This window comes from Heteronotia binoei, chromosome 2 (assembly GCF_032191835.1).
Source record: "Heteronotia binoei isolate CCM8104 ecotype False Entrance Well chromosome 2, APGP_CSIRO_Hbin_v1, whole genome shotgun sequence".
Lineage (NCBI taxonomy): Eukaryota > Metazoa > Chordata > Lepidosauria > Squamata > Gekkonidae > Heteronotia > Heteronotia binoei.
This window is the reverse complement of record NC_083224.1, coordinates 39,429,742-39,454,875: the sequence shown is the minus strand read 5'-3', so window position 1 is coordinate 39,454,875 and position 25,134 is coordinate 39,429,742. Positions and strand designations below refer to the sequence as shown.

The following is a 25,134-nucleotide window of genomic DNA, read 5'->3' as shown; positions in this document are numbered from 1 at the left end:
CATATATAGTCCAAGCAGCCAATCCTGGCCGTGCTGACTCAGCAGATTGCATCACTTGGCTTCTGCCGGCTCAAGCCGGTCTGCTGATCAGGTCACTGTGACCTAGCCTGGCAGCTAGATCACCAGCTGTCATACTGTAGCTGTCAGACTGGGTTTATGTAGATTCTTGCTCCAACACACCTCCTAATCTATTTAAACCCAGTGCACCAAAACACTTTACACAGTTTACATACATGTCCACCAGCAACATTACAGTTCATATTTACGTAGCTCGGAACCCTTTCCGGAATTCGTTCAGGAACTCATCATGATTGTAAAACACATCATCGTGTTCCTGTTCAGCCAGCTCTTTCAGACGCTTGGCTTCAGCCTCCTTCTCCCTTGCCTCGCACTCTGCCACCCAGGCTTTCCATTTCTTAGCCTTTTCTTTTAACATTTCCTCAAATCCGGGTGGGTCTGGATTGACAGTCAGAGTGACATAGGGACACTTGTACCTAGCGGGACGTTGGCCTTTGGTGGACCTGGCAGACACCCGTGGCCCTGTGCTTGGACCAGCTTTGTCTTCTTCGGGTTGCTCTGTTCCCACCTCCTGGGCTGGTTGCTCTGCCCCTGTAATTGGGTGTTGAACCTCCTGACTCTCACACTTTACCTCCAGTTCCTGCATTTGAGGCTCTGCCTCCTGACTCTGCTCGTCAGGCTCTGTGCCAGCATTCGGCTCACCTTCTCCAGCCCCACTGGGTGCCACCTCCTGGGCTGGAGTTCTGGGCTGCGCTCCAACATCGTTATCGCTACTTGGCAGCAGGACAAATTGTTTCTGCAAGGAGTGCAACCTTGGCCAGCTGCTTTCTTCATTGAACTGGGCACTCTTACTAAGTGTTATCTTGCTTTTGCTATTGCAGAAACGATAACACCTGGCCCTTGGCTTGTAGCCCAGAAAAATTAGGCTCTCTGCCCGGACATCCCCCTCCCCGCTACTCGTGGAGTGGGTGCCAACCCGAGCCCGTGACCCAAAGACTTTTAAAGAACTCAAATCTGGGGTCTTGTTCAACAGTAACCTGTAAGGCACATTTTTCACAGTATTACACCAAACCCTATTTTGCAAAAAAACAGCTGCATGTATGGTTTCTGCCCAATAGGTCATTGGCAGTTGTGCATCCTCTAACATGCAATACATCACATTCTGCAATACAGCCCCATGCCCATTTTCTCGGGGCGTTGCCGGGTTCGTCAGACGGTGGGCAATGCCCTTGTTCTCCAGCCAACGTTTCATCTGGTTAGATAAGAATTCCCCCCCTCTGTCGGTTTGTACAGCCAGGAGATTAACCCCTAATTGTCTCTCCACTGCTTTGACCCACTTGGTGAATGTCTTATACACCTCAGACTTATGCACCATGGTGAAAACCCACGCGTACCTCGTGTGGTCGTCGGTGGCCACCAAGCAGTATCTCCTCCCCGACAGACTCTTTGGCAATGGGCCAATAACGTCTAAATGGACTAGTTCCAGGGCTCGTGTGCTTTCCCTTGAGCTTTCTTTAGCAACAGCACACGCCTTGCTTTTGGTCTTCTTGCAGACCTGGCAATCCAAGTAACATTTGCAAGGATTTACTTTCAAACTAGGCACAAGCTCCAGGGTTTTCTTTAACGCCCTAAATCCGCAGTGCCCAAGTCTCCTATGGAGCAAATGTATACAATTATTGTGCACAGGCTCATTCGACACCTGAGCCACCTGGGCACAATCACTCTGGACCACATACAGTTTACCTTCCCTCTTTCCTGTCACAAGCAACTTTCCCCCACCTCCCAGGATTTTGCAGCAGGTTTTCTCAAATCTCACCTGGTATCCCTGGTCAAACAGTGTGCTAACACTCAACAGGTTAGACTGCAGTGAGGGTACATACAACACATTTTGCAACATACATTTCAGTGCAGGAAATTCCACATTGCCTGAGCAAACAGAATTGGCAGTGGTCCCATCAGCCAATCTCACATACTTATGCTCAGGACTGTCAATGTTTTTCAACAACTCCTTCTCGCAGCAGAGATGGCTCGTTGCCCCGGAGTCTAAAATCCAAGCAGACCTTGTGCTCTCTACTGCAGACGTGACCAGCCGGGTTGCTTCCTCACACGGGCTGGCGGTCCTCCGCTCTCGCCGCACACGCCCCCGCCTCTTCTCCCTCTCAGGGCAAGCTCGGAGCAGGTGCTGCGACGACCCGCATCCATAGCAGCGACGGACTGCAAACGCAGTCGGCTCCACTTCCTCCACCTTCGGACGCCTGCCAGCAGCAAAAGCTGGCTCATTCTTGGCTGTCTTCCCGGACACACCGATAACAGCACGCTGCCTGGCCGACACCCCCGGACAGCTCACGGCCGCAATTCTCTCTTGGAAGTCAAGCAGGTGGGCACAGACGTATTCCATGGTCAGGGTCGCTACGTCCACCGTCTCCAGAGAAGTTATCAGGGGAGTGTACTCAGGTGGCAACGACGACAGCAAAATGTACACTCTGTCGTCTGGAGCTACAGTCTTGCCTCTTGCCTCCAGCTCAACGAAACAGTCCGTTAGCCGTTTGATGTGATCTTTCACACACCCTCCAGCCGGCATAACGGTGCGGAACATCCTCCTTGTCAAGGCCATGAGGGAACCAGCAGTGGTGCTAACATGCACCGCACTCAACGCGTCCCAGGCAGCCTTGGGAGTGTCCTTCCCTCGCACATAAACCAGCTGGTCATCTCCTATAGACAGCACTATGTTGGCCAGTGCCTTATCCGATAACACAGTCTCGGCAGGAGATAAGTCAGCAGGGGGGTTACTCACGAACAGCCATTGCCCTTCACGCTTGAGGTAGTGTTGCATTCTCAGGCTCCACACCGCGTAGTTGGCTGAGGTGAGCTTCTCAACGGCTACTCCAAGCTGTTGCTGAGCCATCGTGCCGACTCCTCCTCACAGCTGGCTGCCGACGTCCCTCTGGCTCTCAAACAGAGAACGGTGGTGCTTCTGTGTCCTTCGCCGGCGTTCCTCGCCTCCGGCTCTTTCCAAACTCACAGTCAGCTCAACTCTCAACTCTCCCCTCCGCGCAGCGGAACCGCCCTGGGCCCATAACCCTGTCGGAGCGGGAGTAGCAGAGTGAGGGAGATGACTTGCCCGACACAGGGCTTCAGGAAAGAAAATCAGGCAGACACGTGCAACTAGTGCCAAAAGGTGTATTAACGTATATACACAACAAGTGCTCTCTTGTGCAGTCTATACAATATCACCTCCACGGACAAAGTGCTTCGCCTAACCACCATCTCACAGGGAGAGACCTGTGTGATGCACACACAGATCATATATAGTCCAAGCAGCCAATCCTGGCCGTGCTGACTCAGCAGATTGCATCACTTGGCTTCTGCCGGCTCAAGCCGGTCTGCTGATCAGGTCACTGTGACCTAGCCTGGCAGCTAGATCACCAGCTGTCATACTGTAGCTGTCAGACTGGGTTTATGTAGATTCTTGCTCCAACAGTGTATTGGTGATGTTGGGGCAACACTCTGCTTTTTGGGCAAAACTCTATGATAAAATTGGCCTAGAGCCATAGAATTTTACCCAAAAAGCAGAGTGTCACCCTTGACATCACTGATGCTGATATAACTGTTTGGGGGGTCGGGGAGCCCACAAAAGCAGGGGATCCCCTGTCCCCCAGGGAATAGTATCCCCATCTGAGATGGACTACTGTAATGTGTCCAATGAAGGACAGTCAGTCCTTGAAGACAACATGGACTCATCAATTGGTGCAAAACACAGCCTCCTAGTAGGTATTGAGTATGTGTGCATCCATATGAACATATGAAGCTGCCTTGTACTGAATCAGACCTTTGGTCCATCGAAGTCAGTATTGTCTTCTCAGACTGGCAGCGGCTCTCCAGGGTCTCAAGCTGAGGTTTTTCACACCTATTTGCCTGGACCCTTTTTTGGAGATGCCAGGGATTGAACCTGGGACCTTCTGCTTCCCAAGCAGATGCTCTACCACTGAGTCACCGTCCCTCCCCAAAGCTGATGTTGAAAAAACTGCCAGTTTGCATAAGGTATTGGTTGTGTCACTGCCTTTTAACGAAGTGAGACCCACATACCTGAAAATCTGCTTCTTCCTGTGCGTTAGCTTAGAACTTCATAACAGACTTTCTTAGTGGTGCCAACCATATGTCACATTTGCAGCTTCCTAAGTGATTTGGTCCCTGTCAGCCAACATCCAGGATGCCACATTCTGCACCAATTGTAGTTTCTGAACACTTCTCAAGGGTAGTCGCACTTAAGAGCCCATTGCAGTAATCTAATCTAGATGCAACCAGGGCATGCATCACAGTGGCTAGAAAAGGCTGCAGCTTGCTAACCAGATGAAGCTGGTCAAAGACAAACCTGGCCACAGCTGCCACCTTCTTAGCCATTCTTTCAAGGGGAGTGTAACCCCATCCAGAAAGGGTCAGTCCCAGGTCAGTCATTCCAGTCAGTGGTAGCACTTCTGTATGTTCAGTTTGTATCTGTGGGAACTGGAAATATTTATAGGGAAACTCAGTGGGGTGCTTCATGTATGCTGTTTTGTTGTTTTATGCTTTTACATCCTTGCACAAGCCACTATGAACACAGAATCATTTGGGCACAGATTTTTAATTAAATAAATGAAACCAATAAAGGATTTTGTTCTCTTGCTATGGAGAAACTTGCAGCCAAATAAGCCCCTACCTACAGTCTAAAATGAAAGCAACATATAGTTTTTATGGCCCCCTAAAGACTAATAAATTTTTTGTGGCATGAACTGGCTTGAGCCAGAAATGTGAAGGGTTGCACTAGGTCAGCAGAAAATATATGCAAAAGTACAGACAGAAGGAAGGCAGAGAGTGAAGGAAATTATTACCAAATGATGCAAGTGCATCATTCTAAGACAGTGGCACATTGTGTTGTTTTGCTTTGCAGAATAGAGGGGAAAAACAAGATCCAAATGTAGGTTTACCTCACCTCATTACCCCACAAAGGGCTGCTTTTGGACATCTGTGTTTGCCCACATTTTAATGTACACAGTTCTTTTTTCCCCCCTTGCTCATCTAACTAGTGATTACCTTATGCAATTGTTGGATTGCCATTTCATCACAATACGTGGGATGTTGATTTGTAGCAATGTTTGTTCTGCAAAAGACTAAGTTGAGATCAGACCTCAATAATGTGTTAAGTAGTGCCTCCTGCCAGTTCCTACCTGGCACGTGGTGGGGGGATCCTTGGTCCTTTCCAGGATCTTCTGCCACATGCAGCATAATGATATCATCCAGAAGTGATGTCATTTTATTGCTGATGTGTGTGTGGGAGAGCTCTAGTTTTTGGGCAAAACTCTATGGTTTGCAGGTGATTTTACCATAGAGTTCTGCCTTAGAGCATCGCTGCACAGTGTCATCATGTTGCCTTCTGGGGCAGCTGGGGGTGGGATTTCTCCTGCTTTTGGTGAGAGTCTGGTAACTCTAAGGTCAGATTTAACTATAACTCTCCCACTATAATTTCAATAGAAAAAGGCTACATACACAATATAATCATCTGACACCACCATGTTTTAAGGTCACATACTCTACAGCAATCTTTTCCAGTTCATGGGCACCTTTAGAATTCTGATACAGCATGGTGGGCACAGTTACAAAATGGCTGCAACAGCTTACCTTCATTCACACAGTAAAGATCCTTGTACTGTGGTGGCTACTGATTCCAAAGCAACATTTTTTAAAAATCTGCAAAGCCAAACAAATTTCCAATGGCCAATCAGAAGCCATGTGGGGCAAAAGCCCCACCTGGCCCCACACACTTTCTGAAAACACTTAGTGGGTTCCAGGAAAGGTGTGGGTGATGATCCCTGCTCCACAGGAGTAGTTTTTGACATGGATTGTAGGCCCCCTCTTGCTTAGTCATGAGCCCCTAAACAGCCGTTTTCCTGTATTTTGGAAAGTGGGCAAGCTCCAAGACCACCAGCACCTTCCATTGACAGATCACCGGAACCAACTCAATAGTCCACGATGGTCATGTGGAGTCTCCTCCTGAGCAGTGTGCCCACTGTTGCACCAGCAAGTTGTAGGCATGCTGTTCTGAAGACTGCAAAATGTTAATGTCTGAACATGCATGGGACTGAAGGAGAAAACCAAATCTAAAATTCTGTTTTGAAAGCAGCGCAGATAAAGAGTACATGTTGTGATATAGTGATACATCCTTCCTGTCAGGGAGCGATGGAAGAAGAAGTTACGTAACTACTGACTTCTGGTGGCACTCCAAGAAAAGAAGCCAAGGAACCCTGAAACAGAACATGAGAAGGAAGAGGAAAAACTGGGAGGAAGAATTAGAGAAAAGAAGAGAAGCAGACTGCACAAAGCCTAGATGGGCATAAATGCTTCATTACTTGATGCATGTCTTTGCTGTGTCCTATCTGATATATGACCTGACATACACTATCTTTTCCTTGGGGACTTGGCAGTTTATTTCTTCTTTTGGGACTCACAGGTTCATTTTCCTTCCAGGACATAGGCTGCTGCTCTTTTATTCTTAGTTCCTGTGGCATTTATTTCTCCTAATGAAACTCACAAGGCAGAAGAGAGTTTTGAGTAGGTCAGGGTTTGGAACACCTGTTGGTTTTTATGTGGCAGTCACTTATCCACAAGTTCTGCCACAGACATGGATCTGTTGTATGGTCTATAGGTGCTTTTTCAGCCAGTCGTAGTTAGGGGACATACCACTACCCAGAGTTCCCTTCCAAATGCGGCAAATTACAGGGGTTGACCCAGTTTGATGCATTAGTTAAGTTTGCAGATTCTTATCTGGGCGAACTGGGTTTGATTCCCCACTTCTCTGCATGCACCTGCTGATGTAGCTTTGGGTCAGCCACAAGTTCTCTCAGAGCTGTTCTGCTTAAGAGCTGTTATGGGAGAGCTCTCTCTGCCCCACCTACCTCTCAGGGTGTCTATTATGGGAAGGGGAAGGGAAAGGAGATTGTAAGCCACTCTGAGACTCCTTCGGGCAGCAGAGGGCAGGGTATAAATCTAATCTCCTCCTCCTCTTCCTCCTTCATTTCCAGGCAGAATTCACTGCGAAAGTCATTGCTATATTTGACTGAAGGCTTCCATTTTGATGATAATTGAGCCTCTGGATTTATTGATGTCTATAGATAATTTCAGACCATGTAATATTTCAATGTGGAGGAAATGACAGTACAGTAAATTGGACTGCTCTGGATTGAATAAACAGAAAATATCACCGCCATCCTTGTAGTTAAAAACATTATGGTAGTATTCCTAATCTACAAGTAGCTCTCGAACCCATGAACCTGTCATATGGAGTCAGATCACTGGACGATCAATGTCAGCACTGTCTACTCTGATTAGCAGTGCTTCTATAGTGCCTCAGGTAGAGATGAGAGTCCTGCTGGATCAGACCAACAGTCCATCTAGTCCAGCATCCTGTCTCACACAGAGCACATCCAGTTCTCCTGGAGGGCCAATAACAGGGCATAGAGGCCAAGACCTTCCCCTTATGTTGCCTCCTGGCTCTGGGATTCACAGGCTCAGTCACTACGGCTAGTAGCCTTTGATAGATTTATCCTTCATGAATCTAATCCCCTGTGGCCATCGCTACATCCACCGGCAGCTAATTCCACATTTTAACCACTCTCTTTCACATTTAATCATGCTCTTTTATGTTGCCCAATGCTTTCAATTGAAGATGCTATGACTTGAACCTGGGACCTTCTGCATGCCAAACAGGTGCTCTAACACACTTCCACTGAGCCACTGTTGCACCCCATATAATAATATGTGTGAATATGCAGCTGTAAATTTAGATATAATGCACATTTCCTTTTGTGTTGTTAAGTAACAGTAGAGTTGCCAATCCCTAGTTGGGCACAGGGGAGCCCCCAGTTTGGAGGCCCTCCCCCCACTTCAGGGTCATCAGAAAGTGGGAGGAGGGAGGGAAATGTCTGCTGGGCACTCCATTATACCTTATGGAGGCCAGTTTCCATTGGGTATAATAGAGAATTGATCTGTAGGTAACATGGGCTCGGGGTGTGTGTGTGCTGTTTTTTGAGGTAGAGGCACCACATTTTCAGCATAGCATCTGGTGCCTCTCCTCAAAACACCACATGAGGGGTTCCAATTCTATGAGCCCCAGAAGAAGGTGCCCCTATCCTTCATTATTTCCAAATGGAGGGAAGGCATTTAAAAGGCACCTAGACCACGTGACATGGTCCTAGGTTTGCCAGTCCCCAGGTCCAAGAGGGGGGTCCACCTGTTTTTTCAGGCTCCTCCCTGCCAGCAGGGGAAGCCTTGCCCCAACTGCCACCTTGGCGGGTTTAGAAGAGGCTTGCCACTGTTTGCAATGGTTACCTATAGGAAACTGACCCTCAGAATAGTGTGTCAATTGCTTGAAGCCATGCAACAAGTTCATGACAGAGCTGGGACTTGATGCTAGCTGCAACTAACAAGACAGTAAGGAGAAGAGACTCATTTTATTAACAAATGGTACAGATAAGCCTTTTGGAGACTGGCTTCATAGCCTACTGCTTAGGTGAACAACCGACACAGATCAGTCTTGACTACTATACCCAAAGGAGCATGATATTTTTATTTTTAGGTCACTTGCTTAGCCTTCCTTTGGAAAGACAAAGCTATATGTGCTTTTATGGAGAACAATGCTGGCAGAGCTTCATCTTATGGTACAGCTCATCCTGTTATGACATGAATAGTTCACCCCATCAAGTGAGATTTACTATAAGGAGCAAAGTTCTAGAGCTATAAATAGTCCAAAGACCAAACAGTCAATTTATGCTTACACCCGGGGAGGAACATGGAGTGTTCTTATAAAAGTCTCTGTAGGGAAAACACTATGGTGTTGATAGACACATTTGAAAAACAAGGTAATTCCCTCTACTTTTCTAGCTAGACTCTTTACAGAAGCTGGAGGTATGGGCTAAAGGCTGGTGTGGCTCCTCCACTTCTAAGCCACTAGAAATTCAGTTCCTTGAATGAATACAATATTGTATAGTATAGTCATGATCCATATGGACACATGAAGCTGCTTTATACTGAATCAGACTCTATTCAAGGCCAATATTATCTACTCAGACTGGCAGTGGCTCTCCAGGGTCTTAAGTAGATGTCTTTCACATCATTTGCCATCTGATATTTTAACTAGAGATTGCAGGGACTGAACCTGGGACCTTCTGCAACCCAGGTAGATGATCTGAGCCACACCCCATCCCTCTATGGAGAAGGCACATCCTCAAAAAACTTGTCAATAATACATTGTGCAAAGAATGTTCAATTGATTTGGACAATGAAGAAGAAGTTATTGGATTTATATCCCATCCTATACTCTGAATCTCGGTTTCAGAGTGGTTACAATCTCCTTTACCTCCCCCCCATACACAACAGACACCCTGTGAGGTAGGTGGGGCTGAGAGAGTTCACCCAGAAGCTGCCCTTTCAAGGACAACTCTGCGAGAGCTATGACTGACCCAAGGCCATTTCAGCACCTGCAAGTGGAGGAATGGGGAATCAAACCTGGTTCTCCCAGATAACAGTCCACAATTAACCACTACACCAAACCGGACAACTTAATCTGTGTTTATTGAACACCTATATGATTTAGAAAGCATCAGTGGAATAAGACATGAATGCTGGGTTGTAACCTACCATTCTTCTCCAGTAAACGGAAACTTTTTCCAGCAGAAGGAACCTCCCCTTGGAGAGAACACCTTTCCTTCTGGTAGAGGGCAGCACACTTAGCTAAGCAGAGTGATAGGATACGATCCATTATCTCCACCACCTCTTTGGATGGATTTGTGACATTAGTTTCTGAAGTAATGTGGAAGGAAACTGAATTATTAATACTTTATAGTCTCTTGCCTCTGAAGCATGGGCTACCCATAACCACAGAGGAAACCAGAGACCATAAATGTCAGCACCTTATGACTGACCTGAATACATTATACTGCCCCTTAAGAAGTCTCTGTCCAAAACTCATTGGGCTACAGTAGGGCTGTGCAGACACTCAAAAATAATTGTACTATAAAGGTGTTGAGAGGAGGAGGATTGCACTTGTTGGCCCAACCTTTGAAATCCTCAAGTTTTGCCAAATGTCAATAGACAGTTTGATGTTCATACGAGTCTATATGCATTGGCTTTGTGCTCAAGACCTTTCCCCTCCATCTCTTCTCACCTCTGTTCAGAATATTTCCCTTCATTATTTTTTATTCATAACTAGAGTCATCTGTTAGTCAAGCCAAAACCCGATGAAACAAAAGTGCTTGGATTTTTATCTCTCTTGGGGACAACTGGTGTTTGCTCTCTTTGATATTCATGGATCAGGCAGAAATAGATACAGAGCTTTAATTGGGCTAAAATGTTTCAGTTCCATCTATTGTGGATGAACTGGATTCTAACACATGTCCTGTGCGAGAGGCAATGAAGCTTTTTGTTCTCATTAAATCTGACCCATAACTTTATTATTTTTTGCTACAGTGCAAGTTGTTTCAGTTTAGTTGGCTCCAATTATTCCTCAAATGCAATAGAAATTCTCCCTCTTAAAACCCAAATCATCAGGATGACAAATGAGGGGAAAGGGTACATAATATAGTAATTTACAAGCACTTCGACTCTTGGGGCATTCTACCTCTGCTCTTCCCCAGACCAACAAATGTATTATTGTTTTAACACTAGTATTTTAAAAGATCAAGGCAGCATCTTTCTATCTGTTCAATGCCTTTTTTTTGGTTTGTTTGTTTACGGCCTTTTAGATGCTCCTTGTCCAGTAGTGTGTGACCTCAAAGTAGATAGCAGATCTAATTAAAAACTAGGGTTGCCAGTCCCCAGTTGGGGGTGGGAGACAGTGTTCCCTCTAAGCTGAGTTAGTGTGAGCTAGCTCACAGTTTTTTAGCCTCCAGCTCACACATTTTTATCTCAGCTGAGGAAAAATGGCCCTAGAGCAAACTAATTTATGCAGTAGCTCACAATTTTAAAGCCAGTAGCTCACAACTTTAAACCCACTAGTTCACAAAGTAGAATTTTTCCTCACAAGACTCCACAGCTTAGAGGGACACTGGTGGGGGATCCCCGGTTTTGAGCCTTCTTCCCCAGTTCAGGGCAATCAGAAACCAGGGGAAATTACACACACACCCTCCCCAACACGCAAGAAACCAAAAGTAAACACAATGTTTCTGTGTCACAAAGGAGTGACGTAGTCATTGGATTGCCAACTTCCAAGTGGGGCCTGGAAATCTTCCGCTTTTACAACTGATCTCCAGCTGGCAGAGATCAGCTCTCCTAGAGCAAATGGCTGCTTTGAAGGGTGGGCTTTGTGGCACTGTACCCTGCTGTGGCCCCTCCCCTCTCCAAACCCCGTCCTCTCTCAGATCCACTCCCAAAATCTCCAGGTATTTTCCAGTGAAGACCTGGCAACCCTACGTAGCCATGAACGGATTGTGGAAGAATTTACAACTAACGTCCTCTTCAGCTGAAAAAAAAAAATATTTATGTGGAATTTATGAGGGCACTGGATTTAACCAAGTTGGACGTGTGACATTCTGTGGATACTCATGTGAGGGAACAATGACTACATGATTATGGTATTTTTAATAATACTTTATTTAAATTATTGTTTGGCAAAAAACATCATTACTTTTGTACTTGAATTGCTGGCGCTTCATTCTAGAATAATACAAAAGTATATTTTGATGATAATTATTGTTATTTATTGAATTTCTTGGCATGGTGGGCTTGTTTTCTATTGTTGAGCTTGCTAGTTTGGTGTCAGGGCTGTCTGAACAGCATTGTGGGCCCTGGGCAAAGCAGTGTACTGGGCCCCTACGACAACTACTCACAGGAATAAAAATGTAAATGATTGATAAATGGTCGGCCTACACAAAGGATCTTTGTATAGGTCTACAAGACTACATTCAACATTTTCTCAGCCTGCACAAATAAAAAGCTTATCCATTCATATATTCACAAACTATCAATACCTGGTTATTAGTACTGCATCATACACAGATTCGTCTGGGGCCCCTATGCTCGTGGGGCCCACGAGCAAGTGCCCATCAGGTCCATGTGTTAAGACAGCCCTGTTTGGTGTAGTGGTTAAGTTTGGTGTAGTGGTTAAGTGTGCAGACTCTTATCTGGGAGAACCGTTTTGATTCCCCACTCCTCCACTTGCACCTGCTAGAATGGCCTTGGGTTAGCCATAGCTATCGCAGGAGTTGTTCCTGAAAGGGCAGTTGCTGTGAGAGCCCTCTCAGCCCCACCCACCTCACAGGGTGTCTGTTGTGGGGAGAGAAGATATAGGAGATTGTAAGCCACTCTGAGTCTCTGATTAAGAGAGAAGGGTGAGGTATAAATCTGCAGTCTTCTTCTTCTTCTAGCAGTAGCTGAATATTACCTGGTCTGAGCTGATTTCCCCCTATGGTTCCTAATACTTCAGCCTGGGCATGGCCAGAGGCAGGGGCCAAAGGGTTCTTGGTTTGCAGCTGAGGGACTACAGTAACCACCCAGTCAATTAGGATCCACCCTCAATTCATTTGGGTTTTTGTTTTTTGTTTAAATCATAGTATTAAAATTGGTTCTGGAAGTTTCCATAAGCTGCCTTGGGTTCCCTTGTGAGGAAAAGCGATATAGAAATGCCACAATCAATCCGTCAACCGATCAATCACATCAAGGATCATAAAATATTAAGGCTGTCCAATTAATCTAAATTCAGAGGCCTTCTGAAATATGAAAGCCTTCAACTTATGACAGAAGGTAGGCACTGTACTCAAATCCTAGAGAGGAAATCCGGAGGCATCATCTGAAAAAGCCTTTCCCATGGGTCCCAGTCCCAATATTGGTGCCTGCAATAAAGCACCATCCACTGACCTTGGAACTTTGAAAGATTAATATCAGTGGAGACTGTCCTTCAGAAAGTTTAGTGCTGTCAAATCCAGTACTTTCACTCAACCCAGAAATAAATGGGAACTCAATCAGCTCTGGTTTTGTGCTTTCTTTTTGGTGTGCCCCAGTCAGAACGTGTACAGCTGTATGTGTATAGAACGTGAACGTGTTCTATACGTGTACAGAACGTGTACAGCTACACTTTACACACAGCCTGTAGTTTCTGGTTGTCTTCAAGGGGACTCCCATGCAGAGCACATTTTAAAAAGGCTATTGAACAGACTGAGATGGTTTTGTTTAAGGCCAGCAGAAACAGAAGGAAAAAAAATCAAGCAGGCATCTAAGTTCAGGCAACTATTCAACTGGAACAGCTGATGCAGATATTTGGAATATCCAGAAAACTCTATACCTGATCTACTTTCTACTCTATACCTGATCACATTCACCTGGTAATATTTTTCTTAGTAAGTTAGGGCTACTACCACATACTTACTTCCAGCTGGAAGACTCCCACTGATCCTGCCTATTCCCTGCTGCTGTTCCCATGATGAGTGGCACTGCACAATACTACAATGCCATTGCTGGCCTAAAAACCAGAAGTGACATCACAGTGAATTTCCTGGGTACCTATAATCCAGGGGTGGCCAAGGTTTAATGTAAGGAGTCACATGGAATAAATGTCAGATGTTTGAAAGCTAAAAGACATGAACGTCAGATGTTTGAAAGCCGCAAGGAAGAAAGGAAGGGAGGGAGGGAGGAAGGAAGATGGGGGAGGGAGGGAGAGGTAGAAAGAAAGCAATTTTACTTTAAATGCATTCTCCAAACTGCCAGCTGGCTTGGCTTGAAGAAGCCATTTAAGGAGAGAAATGCCTTTTCCAAGCTGGCCAAAGAGGCAATGGGGGCTTTTGAGCCATGGTTTGGCCACCTTTGCTATAATCAAACTATAGAGATCAGTAGGATTCCTAGAGTGTCACTTTTTTTCCCCAGCTGGAAATGATTTTGTGGCATCGCTGTGGCATTATTTCCACCCATCCTGCCATTGGAGCTCTCGCCACCAAAACCCCAAAGCCCGACAACCTTAAATTGTGTCCATGTTGCTAACTTGGCAAACTGGGCAAACTATGGTAGAAATAATAAGGTTAAGTCAGAAGAGTCTGAATTCCATAGGAATGGCTGTATTGCACTGTTGCAGCAGAAAGACACTATTGTAGCACACTGTATTGCACTCTTGCAGCACACCATTGCAGACACTTTAACAACATATATTGTGCCAATTTTCATAGGTTAGGGTTCATGTTGTCAGGTGCAGATGCCTCTGACTGGGGGGAGGGAATAGGACAACATCTAGCTGACTTTGGTCTCCTCCTTCTGCACAGGAATTTAAGACCTGGGCTGGACCAGAGATGTGGGGAAGGGCTCTTGTCCTTCAGAGCACGTATGCATGCATGAAGACTTGAGCAGGCAGGAAGATCAGTTGGGAGACAGAGAAAGATTTGCTCCCCCTCCCCCCCCTTTCTCTTATATTTTCTCTTTTGTACCAAAAGCTTTCTCCCACTGGGGAAAAAAAGTGAGATGCAAATAATTAAATAAATCCATGTAAAATAAAATGAAGTAGGTGTTGGCCCATGAAAGGGTATGCCAAATATTGTTCTTTCAGGCAGGCAGGGTTTTTAAAGAGTTCCAATGAGAATGTTGTCCCCAATTCTGTCTCACATTCCTGGTGATTTTACAGTGTGGCTGACTGATAAATTGTATTTGACAGGCAGCATTGCTGTAAACGACATGCATTTGCCTTGCTGCTGCAGCTGTGTTAGGTCAAGCCAGTCATCATCACATGGTCGCCTGTCTAATAAGACTGGGGGACAGTTTATTTTCTAAGACATTATTATTGTCTGCCGAATTTTTCTAAGAGGAACAACTGTTCAATGACAGAGAAAGCCTGCAATACAATACAAATTAGGCAGAATGCATAGAATGCAAGTTAGGCCCTTTGAAGTCCCACTGATTTTAGTGCGCTTCCAAGCAGAGTCCATTAAAGTCAATGAGCTTAGAAGGGTGCAGTTCAGCATAGGACTATACTGGTAGGCATACAGTGCAATCCTGTGCAGAATTACTCCAGTGTAAGTCCACTGATTTCATTTGGCTTAGACTGGAGTAATTCTGCACAGGATTGCACTGTTAGCCAGATAACATGACACACAAGACAGGCATGCATTCCCTTGCTGCCATCATTGGCAGCTTCCCATTCATTTTCCTTTATTAGTGGTAACCAGGGCTTTTTTTGAGCAGGAATGCACAGGAACACAGTTCCAGCTGGCTTGGTGTCAGGGGGCATGGCCTAATATGCAAATGAGTTCCTGCTGGGTTTTTTTCTACAAAAGCCGTTTGAAATAGTGACACCAGAGGGTGTGGCCTAATATGCAAATGAGCTCCTACTGGGCTTTTACTACCAAAAAAGCCCTGGTGATATAGTTCACCATGATATTGTACTACTCGGTTCAGCTTAGTTCAGGGCCGTCCTCTGGAGGGAGAGCTGAAAGTTTGCATTTTCTCTTTCACATAGATTCAGAAAAGCCTTCTGTTTTAAGGGAAAGCATTAACTACAGTTTTCTGATCTGAATATCACAGCAAGCCATGGTTGATGCTAATGATGATGGTGTATGGGATGGGGGGTGGAGCCTATGTCTTGTTTCCAACCTTCACTGGGCACATCCTCTGATTTGAATTTCAACAACATGCTTAATATGCTTTCACTGAAGTGAATGGTACTTAACAGTGGTTAATGTTGGCCATATCATGTCACAGAGTTATTACCTTACCATAATGCCCTTATAATATAGTGGGTTCTATGCATTGAAGAGGCGAGGCAGTCATGATAAGCAGCTTTTTATTAGATACAGCATGGCAAGTGGCTGGTCTACAAAAACTGGAGAACTGGGCCAATGAGGCCAACTATATACAACACTGGGTTCCCGCATTAGCATGTTATTGGGTGATTCAAACCAGCCGGGGGTCTCTGATTGGTGCAGGGCAGCAGGGATTTGGATCCTGCTGCCCATTGTTCCCGAGTCCCCACGCTCTGTTCGTATGGCTCCAATGAGCCAGGCAGGAACTCCTAAAGTAGTCTTCACTTGAGTCCAGTACACAACAGCCCTGACTAATTTGGCAGTGTGTAACCTGTTTTAGTAGACTGACTTTGCATACCTTTAAATGTATTCCAAAGGTTTTCAAAAAGCAGTGTTGCTTCATGACCTATATAGAGAAGCACATGGAATACATTAATGGTCTTCTTTGCCCCTGGCCCGACTGAGGCAGGAATAGGACATGCTGCTATGTATTATTTATGGATGATAGCGACTTAATGTAATTAGGAAGGCCATGCAACACCAAGCCATTCATCTAAGAACAATTACTGCTACTTATTTTTTTAAAGGCATTACAATTTTTTTCTCAGCTGAGGATGTTTAATTCATTGTTAAATCCAACTAATTATTATTTCAGTGAAAGGCCATTTAACAGCCATCACTTTACTAATGTTTCTGTGCTTTTTGGCTAATGACTAGTGAGCAATGAAGGAAGAAGGAAAAATGAAATGTTGAGGGGACTGTCCTCGCCCTTGAACAACAGTCAGAAGTTTCATTCCTCTCAGCTATAACATGATGTAGAAGTTAAAGCAGTGGTGTCAAACTCGTTTGTTATGAGGGCTGGATCTGACATAAATGAGAACTTGTTGGGCGCGGTCATGTTGGGTTGGGCCATGTGTGTACCTATTTAAGATTAGGTAGCAAAGATATAAACTTTATGAAGGACACAGACAAACACAATTAAAGGTGTTTTTTAAAAACTTAAAATAAAATATGCTTAAAACATAGAACTCGTTGGTCTTAAAGGTGCTTTCTTTGTATTTCTCCCATGGGATCCAGGGAGAAATACAAAGAAAGCGTCAGACATCCTGGGTTTGAATTCCTACTTTGCTGTGAAGTTCACTGAATGAATGACCTTGGGTCAGTCACATGCTCTTATGCCACCTCATAGGATTTGTGGCATGAAGATAACATGGAGTAGGTGAGAACAATGTTGTAAGCTGTTTTGGGGCCCAGTGAGGCCAAACATAGGGTCTAAATACCTAAATATATCAAAAGCAACAGTGATAGAAAAAGAAGTATGAACTACACACTGTAAATGATCGTATCTATAAAATAATCTACCATACTGAATTTGAAAAACTGACTTGAGGATTCTGTAGGCTCCTTTCTCCCTCACGGATCAGGCATATCAGTTTTTGGTTTCTAATACAGAAGTTTGGATTCAGACTAACTTTCCAAAGGTAGAATTGAATGTCCTCCCTCTCACCTCAGCCCACTGATCTCCATGAAATGTAGTTCCTGGGATACAGGTGACTCTAAGGAGTGACATGAGGGGGCTCTGCAGCAGGAAGGGGGAAATGGTCAGTTTTGACTGGTTCTAACTGTAAAATTCCAGATTACTGGCCCAGTCCTACAAACCAGTGCATTCTATCGCTGTGTCTCCTTAGTCTGAGAACCCAGCACCATTTCCTGGAAGCAGCTGATCACTTGATAATTACCAACTCAACCAAAGGTGCAAGTTGGGCCTGAGAATGAAACTTTCTAATTCCTCAATGTTACATATTACAAAGTACATACTATGTACCTACTGTGGGATGATTAGCATTTCCAAAGCACTGAAAGTGGTGCCATATGGTGCTCACCTTCAAAAGCACATTAGAAGAAAAGTATTTGGTGACTCAACGTCTACATCCATGTTAATATTCCTCTGAATGCTGGTGTATATACATTTTCCCCTGCTTAGTTCATGGCATGGAAAGTGTTTCCATTTGTGTTCTGTTTTGAACATAAGAGAAGCCATGTTGGATCAGGCCAATGGCCCATCCAGTCCAACACTCTGTGTCACACAGTGGCCAAAAAATTATATATATATATATATATATATATATATATACACACACATACACACACACACATACATAGACACACTGTGGCTAATAGCCACTGATGGACCTCTGCTCCATATTTTTATCCAATCCCCTCTTGAAGCTGGCTATGCTTGTAGCTGCCACCACCTCCTGTGGCAGTGAATTTCACATGTTAATCACCCTTTAGGTGAAGAAGTACTTCCTTTTATCCATCATAACCTGACTGCTCAGCAATTTTATAGAATGCCCACGAGTTCTTGTATTGTGAGAAAGGGAGAAAAGGACTTCTTTCTCTACTTTCTGCATCCCATTAATTATCTTGTAAACCTCTATCATGTTACCCCACAGGCGACGTTTCTCCAAGCTAAAGAGCCACAAGCATTTCAACCTTTCTTCATAGGGAAGGTGTTCCAACCCTTTAATCATTCTAGTTGCCCTTTTCTGGACTTTCTCCAATGCTATAATATCCTTTTTGAGGTGCGGCGACCAGAACTGCACACAGTACTCCAAATGAGACCGCACCATCGATTTATACAGGGCCATTATGATACTCGCTGATTTGTATTTATAGCTGGGATTCTTGGCCCCAATGTGCATTACTTTGCACTTGGCCACATTGAACTGCATCTGCCACGTTGACGCCCACTCACCCAGCCTCAACAGATCCCTTTGGAGTGCCTCACAATCCTCTCTGGTTCTCACCACCCTGAACAATTTAGCGTCATCTGCAAACTTGGCCACTTCACTGCTCACTCCCAACTCCAAATCATTAATGAACAAGTTAAAGAGTATGGGACCCAGTACTGAGCCCTGCGGCACCCCACTGCTTACCGTCCTCCACTGCGAAGACTGCCCATTTATACACTCTTTGCTTCCTATTAATCAGCCAGTTTTTGATCCACAAGAGGACCTGTCCTTCTACTCCATGACTCTTGAGCTTTCTAAGGAGCCTTTGATGAGGAACTTTATCAAAAGCTTTCTGGAAGTCAAGGTAAACAACATCTATTGGGTCTCCTTTGTCCACATGTTTGTTCACCCCCTCAAAGAAATGTAACAGGTTAGTGAGGCAAGATCTTCCCTTACAGAACCCATGCTGAGTCTTCCTCAATAACCCGTGTTCATCAATGTGCCTACTCATTCTGTCCTTGATAATGGTTTCTACCAACTTTCCCGGTATTGAAGTCAGACTGACTGGTCTGTAATTTCCCAGATCTCCTTTGGAACCCTTTTTAAAGATGGGGGTGACATTTGCTACCTTCCAGTCCTCAGGAACGGAGGCAGATTTCAATGAAAGATTACAGATTTTTTTCAAAAGATCCACAAGTTCAACTTTGAGTTCTTTCAGAACTCTCAGATGTATGCTATCCAGACCTGGTGACTTTTGCATTGAATGGGCAATGTTATGGTTATGAAAACAAAATGGTGCTGATGATTTAAGACTGGGTGTATAAGAAGGAGAAGAGGAATTACTAATGGCAGCCAATTATTCCTGCAGGGATGTCAAACGAAGGACAGCTCTCCCTGTCCAGTTCTGCAAAATGTTTCTAGGGAAGCAGCAACCAGGAAGAACAGCTGATGATTCAGAGGCTATCGTAGTTTACAAGAAGACAAGAGTCACTGGAAAAGACAATAATGATAGGAAAAGTTCACGGCAGCAGGAAAAGAAGAAGGCCAAACAGGAGATAGATTGATGCTACAAAGAAAGCCCCAGCCCCAGGTTACAAGACCTGAGCAAGGCTGTTAATGATAGGATGCTTTTGAGGAAATTAATTCATAAGGAAGTCAGAAGTGATTTTACAACACTTAACACACACACACACACACACACAGTCAATTTAGCTGTTACTATTGTGCTTCCAAAGCTTCCATTTCTTACTAAAAGGAAAAGGTAGTCCCCTGTGCAAGTACCAGTTGTTTCTGACTCTGGGGTGACGTTGCTTTCACAACATTTTCACGGCAGACTTTTTATGAGGTTGTTTGCCATTGTCTTCCCCAGTCATCTACACTTTCCCCCCAGCAAGCTGGGTACTCATTTCACCGACCTCGGAAGGATGGAAAGCTGAGTCAATCTCGAGTCGGCTACCTGAACCCAGCTTCCGCCGAGATCAAACTCAGATTGTGAGCAGAGCTAGGACTGCAGTACTGCAGCTTTACCACTCTGCGCCATGGCATGGAAACTTCTTCTTACTGCAAGCAACTAAATGGTAGGGTAAGTAAGTGTGTGAGAGAGATCACATAGACCTTGGTACTTTCTCTATCAATGGCATTTGGACCATCACACCAATCACTTCTTTGCCTCAGTTTCCTATTATCTAACTACTGGCATACCAAGTGCTTAAGATGGCTCAGTGGCTTCTAAGCAATCATGTTGCCAAAATCCACTCACTGAAAGCTAGCAGGGAGAGTTGGTGCCTCCTTGTTTTTGATGTGCAGGGTTTTAACGTGGCACGGAATTGGCGAGAGATGTTCCTTGTAAAAAGAGGAGTGGCTGGGGAGGGTGGCTACTTCTCTGCTCAGCATTTTTCTCCCATAGAAGTGCCACTGTAGACTTGTGTGTATCCAGGGCTTGGGGGGGGGGGCAGAAAAAGCCCAGCAGGAACTCATTTGCATATTAGGCCACACCCCTGACACTGTGTTCCTGTGTGTTTCTGCTTAAAAAAGAAAAGAAGCCCTGTGTGTATCAAGTGTGGCAACATGCTGCTAGAATGGAATGCTGCATGGGGAAGGGCCCTTGCTTCATACAGGTTGCTGTTGAAGCTATTTCACTGTAGATGCCATTTTATACACTATTTTTTGTATCTACCTTAACATTTAGAACTGGGAACTTGGTATGACTACAGTCACATTAAGAATTCTCATTCTACAGGGGCTAAGAAATGCCACCCAATGCCATTAATATCAGCTTTATCCCACTATGCAACAGAGGCCCATTTTGGCAAAGTGTGTGTTAAGTGCTACTATTAGGGTTGCCTGGCTTCCGGTGAGAGTCTGGGGGATGGGAACATGGGAGGTGTTGCTGGGTTTTATCATAGAGTTTCTGGTGATTCCTACAGAGCTGCAATGTCACTTCTGGGTTCCCGGTGGAACTGATGCCATGCCATCACTGGTTGTATATTTTCTCCTACTGGCTATAGGAGCAGTGATGGGAAACCAGAGCCAGCAGTTACATTCTCCCTAGCACGCATCTCTGTGTTATGTAATTTATTCTTAACTACAATGGCATATAAATCCTACTACAGTTCCTCCAACAGTGTAGATGAACAGCATTAATGTTTGCAGAAGGGGGGCAGGGAATTTCCATCAATTCCTTGCAGATCTCTGATGCTGTTCCAGAGGGTCTGTTGACATGAGGGTGGAGGGTAAGAAGGCTGGAAGTGGACATAGGACAGTCCTGCACCAGGAACATCACGGATGGTTGGATACACATCACGGAACTCATATATAAAAGAAAAGCTGAAGTCATGCATTCAGGCACAGTCCAGTGTAGGGTTGCCAATCCCCAGTTGGGAGCAGGAGATCCCCTGGTTTGGAGGCCCTCCCCCTGCTTCAGGGTCATCAGAAAGCGGGGGATGAGGAATGTTGGCTGGGCACTCCATTATACCCTATGGAGATTGATTCCCATAAGGTATAATAAAGGAGAATCGATCTGTGAGTATCTGCGGTTCTGGAGGGACTGGTTTTTTTTAGGTAGAGGTACCATATTTTCAGCATAGGATCCAGTACTTCTCCTCAAAACACCCTCCAAGGTTCAAAAAGATTGGACCAAGGGGTCCAATTCTATGAGTCCCAAAAGAAGGTGCCCCTATCCTTCATTATTTCCAATGGAGGGATTTAATTTTTTTATTATTTTATTCGCTTTTTAGCCTGCCTTTCCCATAGAACAGGCTCAGGGCGGGTTACATCATAAATGACAATCAACAGTTAAAAACAATTAAAATATATAAAATCTAAAATTACAGAGTAACAATAGAGACTATAATGGCAAATTCTGTCTCACAAACATTTAAAAGGTGTACAATCCCTTTAAATGTGATGGCCAGAACTCCCTTTGAAGTGCAATTATGCTTGTCACAATCTTGCTCCTGGCTCCACCCCAATGTCTTCTGGCTCCACCCCCAAAATCCCCAAATATTTCTTGAATTGGACCTGGCAAACTTAAACATCATGGATGGTTGGATACACGTCACAGCACTCATATATACAAGAAAAGCTGAAGTCATGCAATCAGGTCCAGTCTGGTGGTCCCAGTGTCTGAAGCTGCTCAGGATCCAAGGCCTAGCATGGTGTGGATCAAGGTCTATGCTTAGGTATGGTAAGCTGGCGTTCTTAGGTCAAATTACATTTTGTATCTCAAACATGTTGATGCTTAACCTAAACATTAGCAACAACATAATGGATGCAGGGGTTGGTATGCCTGCCTTTACTGAGCTTCAGCAACTGCTGTCGGCTTTTCGTCTTATCTTCTTTTCAATACTTTGCTTTGGACAAACAGACTTATAAATCATACGCTTCCCACTCCCTGCAAAATTGGTTCAGTGGAAAGTGCTGGAGGAAAAAGAAAAATGCATCAAGAAAACTCTGACTGTTGTGCTCGAATATAAATTAAGGTAAATTCCAAGCAGCCCTTTACACACACACGTTACATAATTCAGCGACACTATAATTAATTCAGACCACTTAGTTCTACAAGAAGGCCTTTAGCCATGTAATTAAGGCCATCAGCAATCGAAGCAGGTCAGACTTCAGTGCTGGAACTGAAGTGGTATAATAAGGTCTCAGTATAACAACAGGTATGCAATGGAGGGAAGCCTACACTGAAAGGCTCAGTAGCAATACCCCCCCCCCCAAAAAAGTCTCACATCTTAAAAGGTTTATTTGGTGTTCAATGTAGATTTATTTACAGCCCAAACTGAAATGACTTGATGACACTTAACACACATAAACACACACACAATTTTCTCTCTGAGACTCAAGGCAGATTTTTTTTTTTTGCCATTGAGTCACAGATGAATTCTGGCAACCCTCTGGGGATTTCAAGGCATGAGATGTTCGAGGTGCTTTGCCATTCCCTGGCTCTGTGTCACATTCCTAGACTTCCTTAGTGGTCTCCTTAGTTGTCTCCTATCCAGAGTTGACACTGAGAGATTGGGTTAGCCTGGATTATTCAGGTCAGGGCGGATTACATAGTGTAAAACAATGCAAGCAAAAAAAGAATGAGACATCCAACAAGCAATGCAATAGGACTAGGATTACAAAAATTAGAAGCCAGTGCCAAAAAGTATCCTGCAGCACTGGCTGAACAGAAAAAAAAATACAGTCTATACAGAATGGCTCCCTAACAAGTACAGAACCAGTCGGGCTTGCTTTAGGATTCTAGTTTAGGGTTTCCAGCTGTGCACCAGCAAATGCCAGGAGATTTTGAGGATGAAGTTTGGGGAGGATGTGATATCAGTTCCAGGAGACATTTCTATTAATCTCTGTGGTAAATACCATAGAGGCATGGGAAAGTTCCTAGAGTGTCACTATGGAGGCTGTTTTCTGGCCATTTTTCTCCCACTTCTCAGTTTCTCAAGGGCTGGGGTTTGGGGTAAAGAGGGACATCTACTTGCTGCAGGCAGGTAAAATGAGAAGCCTATGTAATGCACAAACAGAAACTGACTCAGTTTTCTTGCAGAATATTTTGTGCAACACCTTACACTTTTCTTTAGTGAACCAAAATTGGCTGTGCCAGATTTTGTGTAAGTGGAAACGCAAATAAGGTTGACTTAGCAGAGCAGCTACTACAGTCTTTTTTCTTGCATTTCCACTTGTGTAAATGTTCCAGTGCAAGCAGCCCACTGTTATCTCCCAAATACACGGGGTTGTATTCTAGCATTTGGTTATCTTAAGGTGATATGTTCCACTGGTACAACATAGGGTTGCCAGGCCCCCAGTCTGATTGTGGGTAGGGGGGGAAGCCAGCCCACAAATGTCCCTGAATGTGACATAATGACATCAACCGGAAGTGACTTCATCATGTCACCAATGTTGGGGGTGGCACTCCCTGGTTTTTGGGCAAAACCAGGCTGAAACCATAGAGTTTTGTCCAAAAACTAGAGTGTCACCTTTGATGTCAGCAACATGATGATGTCATTTCTGGGTGATGTCATTGAGACACATGCCCCTGGTGGTGGCCATGTAGGTCCTTGCAACCTTAGCAACATACCTTCTGTCTATGCAACGGCTCTTCTGCTCATGCAGAATGTATCTTGCATGGACCGAACACACTAACTACTTTTAGCTGGGTAGAGCGGTATGTTTCATTCCACTGCTGCTTCTTGAATATTTTATGGCAATTTCCGGCACAGTTCATTAATTTGGAATAATTCAGACTGGCAAATTGGAAGATTTTATTCATAAGGCGTTAGAAGCACAAGGACTTAGAATTGGCTTTTACAGATCAAATACAGCAGCAGTTGCATCGCCAACTGGCCAGTTTCCCACCAGCAGGACCACTATTTTCCCCTTCTGGTTTAGAGTTGCCAAGTTCTATCTTCTTCCTGGCAAGAAGGGGAGGGATCTTCAAATTCTATTGTTTGAGCCAATTTAATAAAGCAACAGGCTCATAACGAAAAAGAAAATTCTGATGTGTAACATATTGGACTACTTATGGAAGTGGGAAGGCAACCCCCCCCCCCCCCCGAGCCAGTTTGGTGTAGTGGTTAAGTGTGCGGACTCTTATCTGAGAGAACTGGGTTTGATTCCCCATTCCTCCACTTGCACCTGCTGAAATGGCCTTGGGTCAGCCATAGCTCTCCCAGAGGTTGTCCTTGAAAGGGCAGCTGCTGTGAGAGCCCTCTCCAGCCCCACCCACCTCACAGGGTGTCTGTTGTGGGGGAGGAAGATACAGGAGATTGTGAGCCGCTCTGAGACTCTTCGGAGTGGAGGGCAGGATATAAATCCAATATCATCATCATCAAACCATACTATCCCAGATGAATGAGGTAAGATATCTTTATTGCTAATAAAGGCAGACGCTTGGTCACTTCCCTTAGCTACCTGGCCTCCTCATATCTGTCACTATTCCTGTCTTTTTGTCTTGCTCTGTCATGCTGAAAGGGAATTTTGGAGATTAAAAGAGCACCTTAGGCCATCTGTTCTCTACAGATGCCATCTCTTTTGGTGCTTACCCTACAACTAATAAATGGCTGAAGAAAAGAATCAGATTTGAAAAGCCTTATTTATGACCCATAAAATCAAGCCAGCTTTCTTTAAAAACAACAACT

The 25,134-nt window shown here is 44.7% G+C and overlaps 1 protein-coding gene across 1 annotated transcript in view; it reads right to left on the bottom strand.

Annotated features, from left to right (window-relative positions):
• Positions 1-25,134, bottom strand: part of KCNB1 (potassium voltage-gated channel subfamily B member 1) — a 294,074-nt gene that overhangs the window by 76,694 nt on the left and 192,246 nt on the right. The gene's annotated exons all lie outside the window — the stretch shown is intronic.